The 15,200-nt window shown below is 32.3% G+C and overlaps 1 pseudogene; it reads left to right on the top strand.

Moving 5' to 3' along the window:
- Nucleotides 1-13,461, top strand: part of LOC149201741 (beta-glucosidase 22-like) — a 219,277-nt pseudogene extending 205,816 nt beyond the window's left edge.
- Nucleotides 13,462-15,200: the final 1,739 nt, after the last annotated feature.

The raw sequence follows: 15,200 nt of genomic DNA, 5'->3' as shown, positions 1-15,200 counted from the left end.
TTCATAAACTCATAAGGAACCAACTAACATAGTCGTGGGACGTAACCCTTTCTCAGATTCAGGTTGGTTTTAGTTTTCAGAATCCGCCACCTCCATTTAACTCATATATCTATGCTATAACACTCAAAGCATAGTCATTCCTCTTGCCCTTAAGATTGTTGTCAGTTTTTTTCAATTTTCTTGTACATAGAGATTTAGGGTTTATTATACGTTGCCTTCATAACTTTTTTGTTCTTGATTTATGCCAAATGAAGTCGGAGGTGGACTCATACTTTTGGTAGCTTACATTATGTGATTCATATCTTTGCATATTTTATGTCATTACTCCTTATTCTTGTTGGTAGCTTACATTATGTGATTCATATCTTTGCATATTTTATGTCATTACTCCTTATTCTTGTCGATTTCCATCTTGTTGGGTAATCTTCAGTTGTTTGATAGATTCCATCAGATTCCTTTGTGTAGTCAAATATCATCTGCAATGATTTTGATGCATACAGAAACAAAGTAGTTGCAGGAAAAATTCCGTTGAATTAATTCATGCACGGTGAGTTTGATGCAAGCGCAACAAAGGCCTCAACACTTCATAAACTCACAAACTCACAAGAAACCAACTAATTAAACTCACAAGAAACCAACTAATGTAGTCGTGGGACATAACCCCTTCTCAAATTCAGGTTGGTTTTAGTTTTCGAAATTCGTCACAGCCATTTAACTCATATATCTATGCTATGGCACTCAAAGCACAGTGATTCCTCCTTCCCTTTAGATTGTTGTGATATTTTTTCAATTTTCTTGTACATACAAATTTAGGGTTTATTATATGTACCCTTCATAACTTTATCGTTCTTGATTTATGCCAAATGAAGTTGATGGTGGACTCATAATTTTGGTAGCTTACACTATGATTCATATCTTTGCATCTTTTATGTCGTTACTCCTTACTCTTGTCAATTTCCATTTTGTTGGGTCATCTTCAGTTGTTTGATATATTCTATCAGATTCCTCTTTGTAGTCAAATATCATCTACAGTGAGTTTGATATAGACAAAAACAAAGTAGTTACGGGACATATTCCTTTGAATTAATTTCGCACAGTGAGTTTGATGCAGACAACATAGGGTAGGCACAACAAAAACCTCAGCACTTCATAAACTCATAAGCAACCAACTATTATCTTTAAATTCAGATTTGGAATTATGCTAACTGGGCACATATAGGTGTGATTTTAAACAACATAAATACATTAGAGACAACCGGGGGATCCTAACCATCTACAGTCAGGATAGTTATTGGAAACACGAGGCATATTACAGAAAGCTATGGGAACACAAGCCACATTATTTTCATTTTTGCAATGGCCTCTGTCATGCTTTCATTCTTTCCAAAGTATTCATAATTCTTTGCTATGAATAGTATGTCTTTTAAATGTTAGTGTCCATCATCGTTAATTGTGTAACAATCTGTGAGATGCTCTTTTTCTTGACATTTCTATCCAAATTTATTGTACAATCGCTCTAATATGATGCAGAACAAAGGTTTTATGGCTATTTTTAACTAGCCAATGAAGAATCAATTCCTTTTAACTAATATGTAACTTTGTAGAGATTGTTATGGGAACATTTTGAAAATGAAAATTAAATAAAAGCAATTTCACTGTATTAATTAGTTTTCTTTTACAAAATGTTTTGGGATCAATATTTATCTTTATGTTGTTGATTGCAGGGTATGAGCAAAGTTAATTGTTAACTTCACTTCTACGGGATTAACAGACTTCCCCGTGTTTCCAGGGTTCATTATTTGTTAGTTTTCTAGCGTTATGAAATTGAATAATATCATTGTGTAAAAATCATGAGGTGCTCTTTTTATTGACATTTTTATCCAAATTTATTGTACAATCACTCTAATATGATGCAGAACAGAGCTACTAATTTTGCAGAATGGATGTCGGTGTCTGCCATTTTTACGTAAAAGAACGAAAATATCAAACTCCAATTTCCCACTGCGTAATTATTAATATTATAGGGAATTATTTTTTTAAGGTCCAACACCCAGGCTGGATAAAATATCAAGTATGCCCATTTTAATGTCCAAAACTCATCTCCCCACTCCCCTTCCCCAAGTTCCCACTACCTGATGATCAATATTATAGGGTGTGGTAACTTTAAGGTCCAACATGTCGGCTGGGTATAATATAGGGTATGGTAATTTTTAAGTTCCAACACCTAGGTAGGGTTAGATGGTTGTTAGTGAAGACCCTTTTGAACACATTTCTTCATCACCTTACAGTCTCATTCTCTTTAATGCAAAAATGTGGGAGTTGTACTATCATCACAGTAACATCATATTGAGATTTTCTAGATACTGCAACCTCTACATTATTTTTACATGCAAATTTAGGGCCGCCTCTTAATGGCCCTTCATATATCTCTCCAAAACTTGGGGATTGTGGTGCAATGGCTAGTTATTATTATAATAATATAATTAAAAAGTATATTTGAGATATATTTTTGTCGATATCTTAAAATTGTTTTAGTTTGAGTTAAAGAAACATGTTATGGTTTGAGTGAAGGAAACATGTTAATGGTCCAAGACCCAGAGGTATATAGTAGGAAAGAAATCCTACCTCCTTATGGACCACCATTAGTAATTTCAGGTGGTGTAATTTTCCTTGAATAACAGTCATGAGTAGGTCTGCATTGGCAGATATCAGCTAGTGATGTTTGTCTCACTACTAGTTTGACCACCAAATTATTATAAGTTATCCCACTATTTAACTTTAGGTAGACTGGTTTTCCATGAATAATAAATATAGACCATGGATAATTGTCCCACTTCTTAACAACTGAATTATAATAAATTTTCACACTATAAAAGAAAAATAATTTTTACTTTATAGATTTAAAAAGAAAAAATGCATATTCTTCCCTTTAAATTACTCATACAGTAATTCACTTTATATCTTTTCATTTCACTGAAAATACACTACAAGTTTATAGGTGGTTTGGGAAATTTTAATTTACTTTATATCTTTGCATTTCATTAAAAAAAACACCACAAATTAGTAGTAGTTTCGAAAAAATTTAAATAATAATTTTGATTTTTTAAAGATATGAGTTTTTTTATGATGGGTAAGTCCCTCAGTAGAAACTTTATATTAACCCATATTACAATATACACAATATTAACCCATATTACAATATACACAATATCCGAAGATTACAAATCACAATATACACAATTAGAAGATTACAAAGCTGTAGCAACGCGTCATGTAATGGCTGGTCGAAACCGGGTGGGAAGGCAAACAACGCCCGGTCCCAGCCACGCAGGATATCGCCCGTGTACAATAAATATGAGTTTATGATTTAAGAGAAAACACAAGTTTTGGCCATTTGAACCGCTCAAACAATAATTCACTTCATATCTATGCATTTCATTTTAAAAATGCCACAAATTCAGATGTGGTTTCGAAAAATGTAATTCACTTTATATCTCCGCATTTCATTTTGAAAAATGCCACAAATTTAGAGGTGGTTTAGAAAAGTGCATCAGAGATTGAGGTAGATTCAAGATTGCGGAGGCGCAAATGGATTAAAAATAGAACACAATTGTGCTCCGCAGTCGATGGTTTTTTCAGAAAAGAGAAAAGAACGTGAAGCATTTTCATTTCTTGTGATCATTATACAATGACATCGTAGAGGTCTGGCAGAACCATAAAAGTCTCAAAATAGGCATCGTAATGAATCAACAAAGTCAATCTTAATTACTATGTAAGGATTTGTAGTCATTTAACCTGTTTTTAACGCGTTTTGAGTCGACACTCCATGTATCATCAAACACTGACAGTGCTGAAAAAATGTTATGACAAGCTTCATTGGAAGGTGGTACCCTTCTGGCTTTGCCAAGGTTCTATCAATGAGGGAATCAATGCACACAGCACAGATATTTGGTGAGTTGTTAATGTCATCGGGCATTATTTTGAGTTGCACCGTAGTGGTAGTTGAAATGAACTGTGTGATTTGAACCCTCCCTGTTTTGGATCTTATGATGATGCTAAAAGAAAATGACACTTTGAAATTGACACCAGATTCACTGGTTTTCAATATTCAATTTCTTCATGGTGCTTATTTTTCTCACTGGTTTTGTCTTGTTGATCATGATAATGTCTTGTTGATCATGATAATGGTAGGAATTTCAAATCTGGAACACCCCTAAATTTATGCAATTCTGCCATTTTAGTATGAATTTTCATCATTTTAATATTTTAGTGTACATTTTCATCATTTTAATAAAAAAATTTGACCATTAGGAAAAAAATGGTTGTATTTTGGGAAATCACCATAGGCAATTTTCCAGTTAAATTATATCCTTGATTCATAATGTACACTTTTCCCATCCTGATCCAGAAATCTTTGAAAGAAATGACAGTGAATAATCAGGTTGGAAGCGTGTTCATGGAGACATTCCCCTGTCACCTCAAAATCTGGTCTTCTTGTCACTACTAGTGAGTATTGTGCGTACTGTGCACAACCTGCTATGCTTGTGCTTCTTGTCATCATGCAGGAAAGGAAGTTTGCATGTTATATATTCCTTGTGCATCAATTATCACAACATTAATTGTTTGATATGTTCTTCCATCATTTATCTTTTGTTACATGAGCAGAGACCTGTACTCGCCCAATGATGGTAAACATCTGATGAAGTCAATGATACTTACAACATCGCTTTTTCCTTTTGTATGTCTTGGAATTGGCTTCACATTAGACATAATGGCTGCATTTTTATCAATCCCTAGATGACTGCTATTCCTTTTGGCACTATGGTTGTGGTAATTATAACATGATATTTTATTTCATTCCCTTCATCTTTTTGAAACAGGTGTCAGAAGAAATTGGGCTACGACTCCTTTGAAACAGGTGTAAGAAGAAATTGGACTATGGTGCTTTTATTTCATTCCCTTCAGCTTTTTGAAACAGGTGTCAGAAGAAATTGGACTACTGCTTCTTAGAAACAGGTGTAAGAAGAAATTGGAATATGGGTTCAAATAATTTGAGGAATATTTTAGAACTCTGTTAGACATAAGTTAAGTCAATTACTTGACTTCATATTAGATTTCAGTATTAATTGGTAATTCACAATTCAAATAAGGTTAATAAGAGAACACTGGCTTAGGCAAGCATCATCTTTATCTTGTTAGACAAGAGTGAAGACAACTACTTGCCTCAACATTTTCAAGATTATTTTGCAATCTACAATCCAAATAAGATTACCTTGAGAATACTGGATTGGATTGTTTGAAAGGTCATATTTATTTTCATTGCAGATTCTGGAATAAAACAATTCCGAAGAAAAAGTAATATGTTACTCCAATAGTGTCAGTGACAGTCTACTTCCAATTTCATTGAAATGTATTTTTGTTTCTACTTCTATTTGAAACTACAAGGTTCAATGTATATATGTATTTATGTTGTTGGTTTTTGTGATTCCCCTCATTTTCATTGGTTCCATCATTATAGTTCATACTTCTTGATAAATGTAAGAGAACTAACATTGGCAATGGACATCATTCTTAACTTCCCCATTAATGCACATACTATTACTATATGAAAATGAATATGTCTTCACTTTTCCAAACACCCTTCTATATGAAAATGAAGATGTCTTCACTTTTCCATACAACCCTCTATTTTGGCTATAGACTTATCCAGTTAATGGAGGTGCATGATTTCTATGATTTCAAGAGACAAATGTGCATTGACTATATGGATAAAGAGAGAGGTCACTTTTCTCAATTGGTTATTGAAAGCTTCACAGTTTGTTGCAAGAAGAAACAAGTTCTATGGTAACGATTTGATATGATTTCTAAAGTTTGGTTGATCAAATTCCTTTCTAACTTTTCGTGAGTTAGAATATTCTACCCCTGTATAACCAACAAGCCACCAATAACATGGAGCAGGTTGCACCATTTACCCAACTAGTTTCCAATTTCTTGAAGTGTGCAACCTCTACAAGTTTTTTACATGCAACTTTAATGCAAAAATCTAGAAGTTGTGCTATCATCACAGTAACATCACCTTGAGAATTTTTGGATACTGCAACGTCTACAAGCTCTTTACATGCAGTTTTAGGGCCACCTCCTAATGGACGCCTCATATATCTCCCCAAAACTTGGGTAATCTAGAATTTCATAATGCACCATCTCCATTACTAGAAACGTCACGAAACAATGTAATTACAATCATTCCACCAAATAACATCCGAAATCCTATGTTTTCATATTTCCCTATTCCATTTTTTGCTAGCACCATTTCAACTGGTCACTAGAAATAATCTTAATTCACTCTTGCAACTCAATCATACACTCAAAAAGAATGAAGAGGATGGCATACATGGGTCAGGAACTATAACACCCCTATCATACACTGAAAATGAATGAAGATTCCATAACATGGATCAGTGGGCATTAAGATATCTCTATATCAGTTCATGGTGGTTGCAAATAAAATTTCTTGCCTTTTGAATTATAATGATCCAAGGGGTCCAAAATTATGTCTACACAAAACAAGGATTCCATAAGACATTTGTGTCTCTTTTGAATATTTAGCAGCTCAAAACCAAAGGCCTTGTTAAGACCCTCAAATAATGTTTGTCAGAGGGTCTCTTCCTAATATCAATCCAATCATCTATCATTATAATGGTTGTTTGATATTTAAAAATATCATACTTAATTTGTTGTACAACAAGCTATATCACTAGGTATGATAGATAATTTCTTATAAGTTGACATATGCATACTAGACACTAGCAATTTCAACAACCATGTGAAGCGCCATCATTACTAATTCTTGTTTTCAGCAGAGGTATGGCCAAAATATGTTTGTATACTTCAGTACAAAGATTGCATACCAATTATGGACACCACAAGTATTTTTCATATTCTTTGTGACTTGTTTCACATAATGGAGTAAAGGTTTTAAACATTAATTGACTTTGAATTTCAATATAGAAACTCATTTCAGGGCAGAATAATTTATTTCCTTCATTTCAAAATGTTTTGGCTAAGAAAGAGAAATATAATTCAAAATTATAGTCAAGAATGTGGAAGACAAAGTGATTTCCAATAAAAAGGAAATGGTTCCAAAAACTTAAAAATGCTAAGCGATAACTTGAAAGAAATTGGCTACAACTGAATAATTTAAATGTCCTAGACCTTAAGCCTCCAAAATGTTTTGGGCTCAACCTTCCCAAACCTATGAACACTCCCAGCAAAATTATGTTCAAGTTCATACCTAATATTCTTAAATCTTCACCACTGCCTACTTGAAACTCCAACCCATCTTAAAAATACTTATCTTCAAGGCTTCAACACAAGCAACATACCAGCCAACATATTATGGACATGCTTTTTGTTCAAATTTTGTGTTTGCAACAACACCGACAACCAACATAAGGTGGGAAAAACAACCTAAAGATGATGGAGAATTAATGATGGGGAGGAGAGCATTGTTTCTCTAAGAATTAACACAAGATAGCACACTCCTGCAATATGTGATCCCATATTTCATACCACAAAACACACACAAATCCAACTAACCATGAAGCCAAAGAGATCCATCAGGCACAAAATCATCAGTCAACACATAGATGCTTCCTTGCATATCAACACATGGATGGAGAAAGCTCAAAATAATTTATCATTCATTAGACCATTGCAAAGAGGTACAATAATAGATAGAACAATAGATATAGAGATCCCTAGAAATATGGGATCTACAAACTGATAGATAACTATAGAATATCAATTACAAGAATGCTATGTAACAAGTTCTTTTAAGATAAAAAATTTAGTGCCTTTACAATGAATTGAATCAAAAGTGTAATCTTCCTTATGACTATAACTAAGAAAAACACTGCTACTATTAGCTTTTCAAAAAAGCACATCCATATGGAGACAATTTTACAAATAGGTTAGATACATAAAAATGTCTACTCCACATTCCATATAGATCAGTCAAATGAATTGGTATATGCAACTCCCTCGACTTGCAACATGAAAATAACAGAAATGTGTTAGCTTATAATAGAGCCATATTTGCAAAATAACTATGATATGTGTCAAATAAAAGAAATTTCGTCCCAAAAAAATGAAATCTATTCAGACTGAAAAACAATTATATCAGACTTAAGTAATGAGGCATATTTATGCAGAGAACATGTAGATGATGATTTAAAAGTGAAGAAGATTCTTTCCAGAAACAAACACATGCCCAAAATATGAAGGGATTGAAGAAAATGGAAAAAAACATCTAGCTTTAGAAGCGACATAGGTTCGACTTAAACAAAACTGCTAAGGATAAAAAGCGAAGGAGAATGCAACTCCATTAAAATAACAAGTGGCCCTTGATTTCTTAAATTGCTTCTAATAAATGTTTAAGGCATGTGATGCATGATCAATGACCGTGTTAGGTTGATAACAAGGATCTACTCTTCACTATCCTACCGCCTTTTGTCGTTTCCTTTGCAACATGTGGTGCAATTGCTAGTTACATTTTTGGGCCCAAAGACACTCTGCATCCCACTACGGAAGAGATGTTGTAATGTACTATTATATTATTTTATCTAAACATTTTGACTCACTCAAATTACATTAAAAAAAAAAAGAAAAAAAAAAAATTACTTACAACATTTTGACTTAGTGAAATTACATAAAAATAAAAATTAAACAAAAAATAAAATTAATAATTAAACCATCCTAGATCCATCTTTACTCCGGATATATGAAGCTCTGAGAGGGATCAAATCTCTTGAGGTGTAAATCTTTATTCCATTTTTTCACTCAAAAAAGAGGTTTGCACCTCATGGATTTGATCCCTCTCTGCGCTTGATAGATCCAGATTTAAGAAGGATCTAAGCTAGTATATAGTTTCCAATCACTAGAGAAGAGAGCTTGATAAATCTAGAGTTAAGATGGATCTATGCTGGTATATAGTTTCCAATCAAAATCTAGGCTAGTATCTAGTTTCCAATCACTAAACAGATAAAATGAACTATGTGAGGAAAATTCCTCCTCCCATACCTACCTCTTCACTTCAAAGTTACAGCTAAAAGTAAAAGATTACTGCTTCTAGGTAATCTTTCCTTTTTGTAAATGGAGAAGTGGATATCTATACTACATCATAAAATACAATATTAATTACTATAAACTACATTTAACAAAATTATTTGGAAACAAAATGTTAAATTATACCGTGCTTAATCATATGAGAGCGAAACCCTATCATTTTATTGCTATATGGAAATGAAAAAACATGTGGCCGGAGCCAACGTTTCATAATCCAATGTATCTTTTAAGAGTGAAGCGAGGTTTCATGAGAGGTTTTGTAAGTAATTCCTTGAATCCACTTCTCATTAATATGTGTGTGTATAAATCCATGTATTTAAATTGTATGCACATTTTACAAAGCCATGCAAAAAATATTAATTTTATTAATCTTTATATATGGTTAATTATAAATGGAATAATAAATTTTTAATTATATTTTATAAATTTTTAATAAAAATATGGTTTAAACAAATCATTATTTAGATAGGAAAAGAAGTTATTATTTCAAAGTTATTACTTCAAACTTCATGTGTTGATTCAAAAGAGAAGATCATAATATGCTAACATCTTTTATTTTCAATCATACTATTACATAATTATAAAAATTTGGAAAGATATATAGTTATGTGTTTTTTTTTTTTTCATATATATAAGATTAAAATTAAACATTTTTAAGTGTTTATCATTCTTTCAGACATAAATAATAGTTTAATAGACCATTAGTACACATCATGTGATCATTTTCCTCGAATAATAATTATTAAATGATAAGTTTATGTACATTAAAATATAATATCTAGATATTGCTCTCTTTTTTTGTAAGCAAGCACCAATGGTGTTATGCAACCAACTCACAAAATAGAAGAAGAGATAGATCAACGACTTCACAATTAGCCTCTTCAAAGGGGAAACCTTCTTTACATTACACAAATGAACAATTCTTGGATGATTCAAATGACAAAACCTCCTTTTTATATATAGGAGTCTAAAGGGTCACAATATAATCAGAGCTGACATAACAATAATAATGTAAGGGTACAAAAATAACAATAGTGGGTTTCTATGGGGCACAATAATAACAATATGGGAACTATATGGGAACAAAAATAACAATAAAGGGGCTACAATGACAATAAAAATGAGGTAATACACTAGTATTATAGGGAGCTGACATGCACTTCTCCTTCAACAAGGTGTTGTCCTCAACGCTTGAGTAGTTCTGGATGCTTCTGTATAAAATTTTCATCCTCCTATTTGGAATATTCAGCGGGTAAGTCCTTTCACTTGATGAGATACTCTGAAATTGATCGATTTCGTAGCTATCAAGTTCTTGTTTATGTGACTGCTTCAGGTTCCAATATGATTTTTCCTTCCTCATCAAGTTCTAAAAATATTGTTTGAACTGGGAGCTCTTAACCTATAACCTTCCTTAAGCACGAAACATAGAAAAATAGGTGCACTCGGGAAGATGCAAGAAGCTCCAATTTGTATGCCATAGTACCAATATTTTACAACGCTTTGTAAGGACCATAATACTTTGGTGATAATTTATTATCCTTCTTAGTTTGCTTGAGGGACATTTGTTTATATGGTTGTAGTCATAAATATACCCAGTCACCTACATCAAAACTTCTTTCGTTGTGATGTTGATCTGCCTATTGTTTCATTCTATCTTGTGCGAAAATGAGTTTATCTTTTAAGAGTTGGAGAACTTGTTGTTGATGCTAGATGTAATCTTCTGCTGCTTGAATGTTAGAATGATTATCTAAGACTTTTTGGAGATCTAGAGAAATAGATAGTTTCGATGTTTGAATGTCTAGTGGATATAATTCTGCAATTACACCCCCAATGTTAGAACCTCTAGTGGACATAATTCTTTAGAAGCTTTGTCAGTCCATTAGAGCTAATTATATTTCATGGTTTCCCTACGATACCCCTTAATTCAACTTCCTTGCATTCCCAAAAAAATTCAAGAAAAGTTCTTGAAAATTAAAAGCTACCATATCCAAAGATTGTAGCCATTGGACTCCTATTACAACATCAACACCACCCATTGGAATGGAAAGAAATGGACTATTCAATACATATTCTCCCATGGATAACTTGAGATTATGGCACTTTATAGCTAGAGAAATTTATGGTTCCTCCATTTGCAACCATCACTTGACACTCTAGTGTTGGATATAGGAAGCAATTCAATTCCTTGGCTATCTTACAATGAATAAAATTATGGGTACTACCTGAATCAATCAACATTATTACTATTTTCTTCTTGATATGTCGTTTTATATTGAGAGTTTGAGGAGTGGTAATTCCCGTCAATGCATTACAAGATATGATTGGATTCATTTATTATTTCTCTAGGGTTGGTTCTTGGTGTATATCCTCTTCTTTTAACATTTCTTGTTCCTTTTCTTCCTCCTCTTTCGAATCTATGTAAATTAATTTTTTCTCAATACACTTATGACCTTTAGTGTATTTTCTATAACAACTGTAACAAAGCCATTTTGATCCTTTTTCTTCCAATTGTTGTGGTGTAAACCTTGTAAGTTGTGGAAGGCTAAGAGCAATAACACTTCCATCTTTATAGTTGTGAGTGGTAGGCTTCCTTGTTTCCATATTTTTTCTTTAAATTTTTCTTGCTAACCTGAATGTCTTCTCCAATGAATTAGGTTCCCAATGGCGGACCTCATGTTGGATGTTATCCTTTAAAGTCCCTATAAAGACATCAATCCTTTGCTCATCTGGAATATCATTTACTCTTATATTCAATTTTTGGAAATATTTAATGTGCTATGCCATTGAACCCTTTTGTTTGAGATTTATCAATTGGCTAAAGAAGGAGTTTCTCTTTGTATCCTTATAATGTGCTATCATTTCCTCCCTAAAAATTGACCAAGTGGAAAATGGCTTACGAGAAAAAATCCATTGATACCATACAAATTGATTGGGTTTTAAATATAATGCTGCAATACGTACCTTTTGTGTGTTTTGCATATTATGGAGATCAAAATATTGCTCCATTTGTAATATTCATGTTAAGAGATTCTTGCCATAAAACTTCCTCATATTGATATTTGGAATATGGTGGGTCTTTAATCCAACAATAGAGTCTATTAAAGTTTTTTACTGTTAATGCGGCTTTTTTCTAAGCTTGAGAGCGTTATAGTGCCCTGTATGCCACTATAAAGTGCGTTAACCCTCAAACAATGAGAGAAAAAATATATTTTTTCTCTCACACAGACTACTACAAATCTGTTCTTCTTGGTTTTGATAACCTCGCTCTGATACCAATTTGTTGGAAAGGCGTAGGAGGCAAAGCATAAATTATTCACACATAAAACACGAGCTCCTGCTCTTCTATTGATCACACAAAACATGATGCTTACAATGAACCCAGTGAAGGGTATTTATCCTTTTCTAACTAGCTACTCACCTTGACATGCATCCACATGCAACCACACATCTATCACTTAACTCGACTTGACTAACACTCAAATACTCAATCACTCAGTTAACTAACTCTCTATGTTTAGCTAACTCCTTATATAGGAATAATTATCTTATTTTAAGAACAAACATTATTGGAATACATACACTATGATAATCCTCCACTAATAATTTATGAAAACGGTATGTTCTTGTGCTTATACCGCAGTCCCGAAAATTCTATGATCATGTTCTAAATTGTGTTCACATCCATGAGTAGGATATGGGCGGCCCAACAATGAATCTCTTCCACTTGTGGACGCATTAAACGATAAGCCAAGGGTAGCCTACCTCCATGGTTACGTTGAAAGCTTGCTTGCAGCTGTCCGGTACAATAACGAATTACCATATCACATTCCAACTCAAAATTTTGTTCATTTTTGTTTTTACAACATATTAAGGAGACAAGTCTCTTTATTAAATTTGTAAGAGTATAAATTCATCTTAGGGAATTTTCTCTAATTTTACTTAATTTTTTTCTTTAAATATATTAAAACAATATTTTTTATTCATCTCCCTGCTGGATAAAATACTGTTTAAGATAAAAATTTATATTTATTTTATGAAATTGTTTGACAACATAAGATGTGATGACTGAGTGCTTACCAAATTGGAGTGGAAGTCTGTGAAGGAATGGGTCGAACGCCCGTGGATACTTTGTGTGGAGTTTCATTGACGGTGGTGTATTACGTGGATTTCAATGATAGAGATTGAAAACGGTACGGAACTCTTTCTGTTCGCTGGTACACTCATCTCTTAAAGAGATACACAGATCATCGGCTTGTCGTACCATCTTGTTCCAACAGTTCTTTCAACGTCCACTCCTCTAGGAAAGAACAACCACTCCTTAAGCAATTTAGAATGTGAGCTTCAACGATATAGATTACAATGGATACGAATCCTGTGAATAATACAACACATAACGATATCTCTGCCATATGTTTCAGAATGGACAGATGGTTGGGTTGCAATAATTTCAATTAGTCATACGTTTCTTAATCCGATTAGGAAATATGTAATTTGATTTTGTAAAATATTTATATTAATATACATAAATTAGAGGTTGAGATTTATTTCTAAAATATTTATGGTTTTTTATCAAAATATTATATAAACAAGTGTGAACTGAGTTATGATTTTTTGGAACATACTGGATTGATAAGTTATGGTATTAAGATATAATATTATAACAAAACTCATTTACAAATTAAGAATTTCCATGGTAAATCTCTATGGTTAATAATCTTGTTCCATGTTTTTCTAATGTGTATATGTGTAACTTATATATTATTTTTTTATAGATAACATTAATAATAATAATTTAATTAATTTTTTACAGATAACATTAATAATAATAATTTAAAATAAAGTCATAATTTTGTTAGGTTTTATGATTTTTAAAATTTTACCAATATGAGATGTATTATGGAGTAAGTAATTTAATGTTGAGTTTTTTTATAATTTTTTATTTGAATTCAAAAATATATAATTTTTATACAATTATAATTTTTTTAACATATTTTAACTTTTTTTTTTTTTAAATCTATAAAAGCTTTATTTTTCAATTTAACAATACACAATTTTTATACAATATCTTCACAACTTTTTTTATACATATTTATAGATACAAATTTTAATTAGTTTTAACAGTGAAAATTTTGTATAGCTATTTTTACAATCTTCCTTACATGTTCCACACTGTTTTAGTTAAGTTGCCCATTATATGATATAGATCTCAATCTGGTATCAACAACATGCAAGCCTCGTGTAATGGCCTCCATAATCCCCCCTTAACATTTCTAACCTTCTTTAGCCTCCTCCTTGTTGGATGCATGTACCCAAGATGATTTTGACAGTTCGAATACTCATGTAATGATCTCCACAATTTCTCCTACAAATCTTGTCTCTTCTTCATCCCATCCCTTGGACTCAATCTTGGTTTTCTACATCTTACACACCTCCTTGGTCTCACCTCTTACTAGATACAAGTCTCCATTTGGTTTCACAATTTTTAGTACATCATTTATCCCTCTTTTGTCTCACTTATTCCACTATTCACCCTCAACTTAGTTAAATAGCCCCAAGAACATACAACTCATTTAGTGACATCCACAATTTGTCGTACATCTTTTGACCTTCATGGATGTCACCCTTGGATACAAGTTGAGTATGGATTCAAGAACGCTCAATCTTCATTAATGATGTCCATTATCAAAATACAAATACCTTTAAAAAAAGCATGGTGTTCATGAGTCTAGTTTATAAATGAACCTATAGCAACTTTTTCTCACAACCAATGAAGCTAATAATCTTTTGATAAAATAATTCTTATGATGATACAAGTAATCATATTATTATTTTATGTATTGAAATCAAATCTAATAAGATAATTATTACAATGAATAGAGTGTGTGTGTGTCTATATATATATAGCAAGAGAGAGAGAGCTAACATTGTATTACATTTGACATTATACAAACCTAAAGAGATATAATCATAGTGCTCTAGGGTTATTGTAAGTAGGGAAACAAGTCACTCCTCAACTGATTATTTTTCAAATTGAGTTTCATGAAGCACAAGTAATCATCACATATATCCATACAAAA

The sequence above is a fragment of the Pinus tabuliformis genome, chromosome 2_1 (genome assembly GCF_031772625.1).
Source record: "Pinus tabuliformis cultivar Carrire ecotype Pingquan chromosome 2_1, CPIR1, whole genome shotgun sequence".
Classification (NCBI taxonomy): Eukaryota; Viridiplantae; Streptophyta; class Pinopsida; order Pinales; family Pinaceae; genus Pinus; species Pinus tabuliformis.
This window is presented reverse-complemented; position numbering and strand designations above follow the sequence as displayed.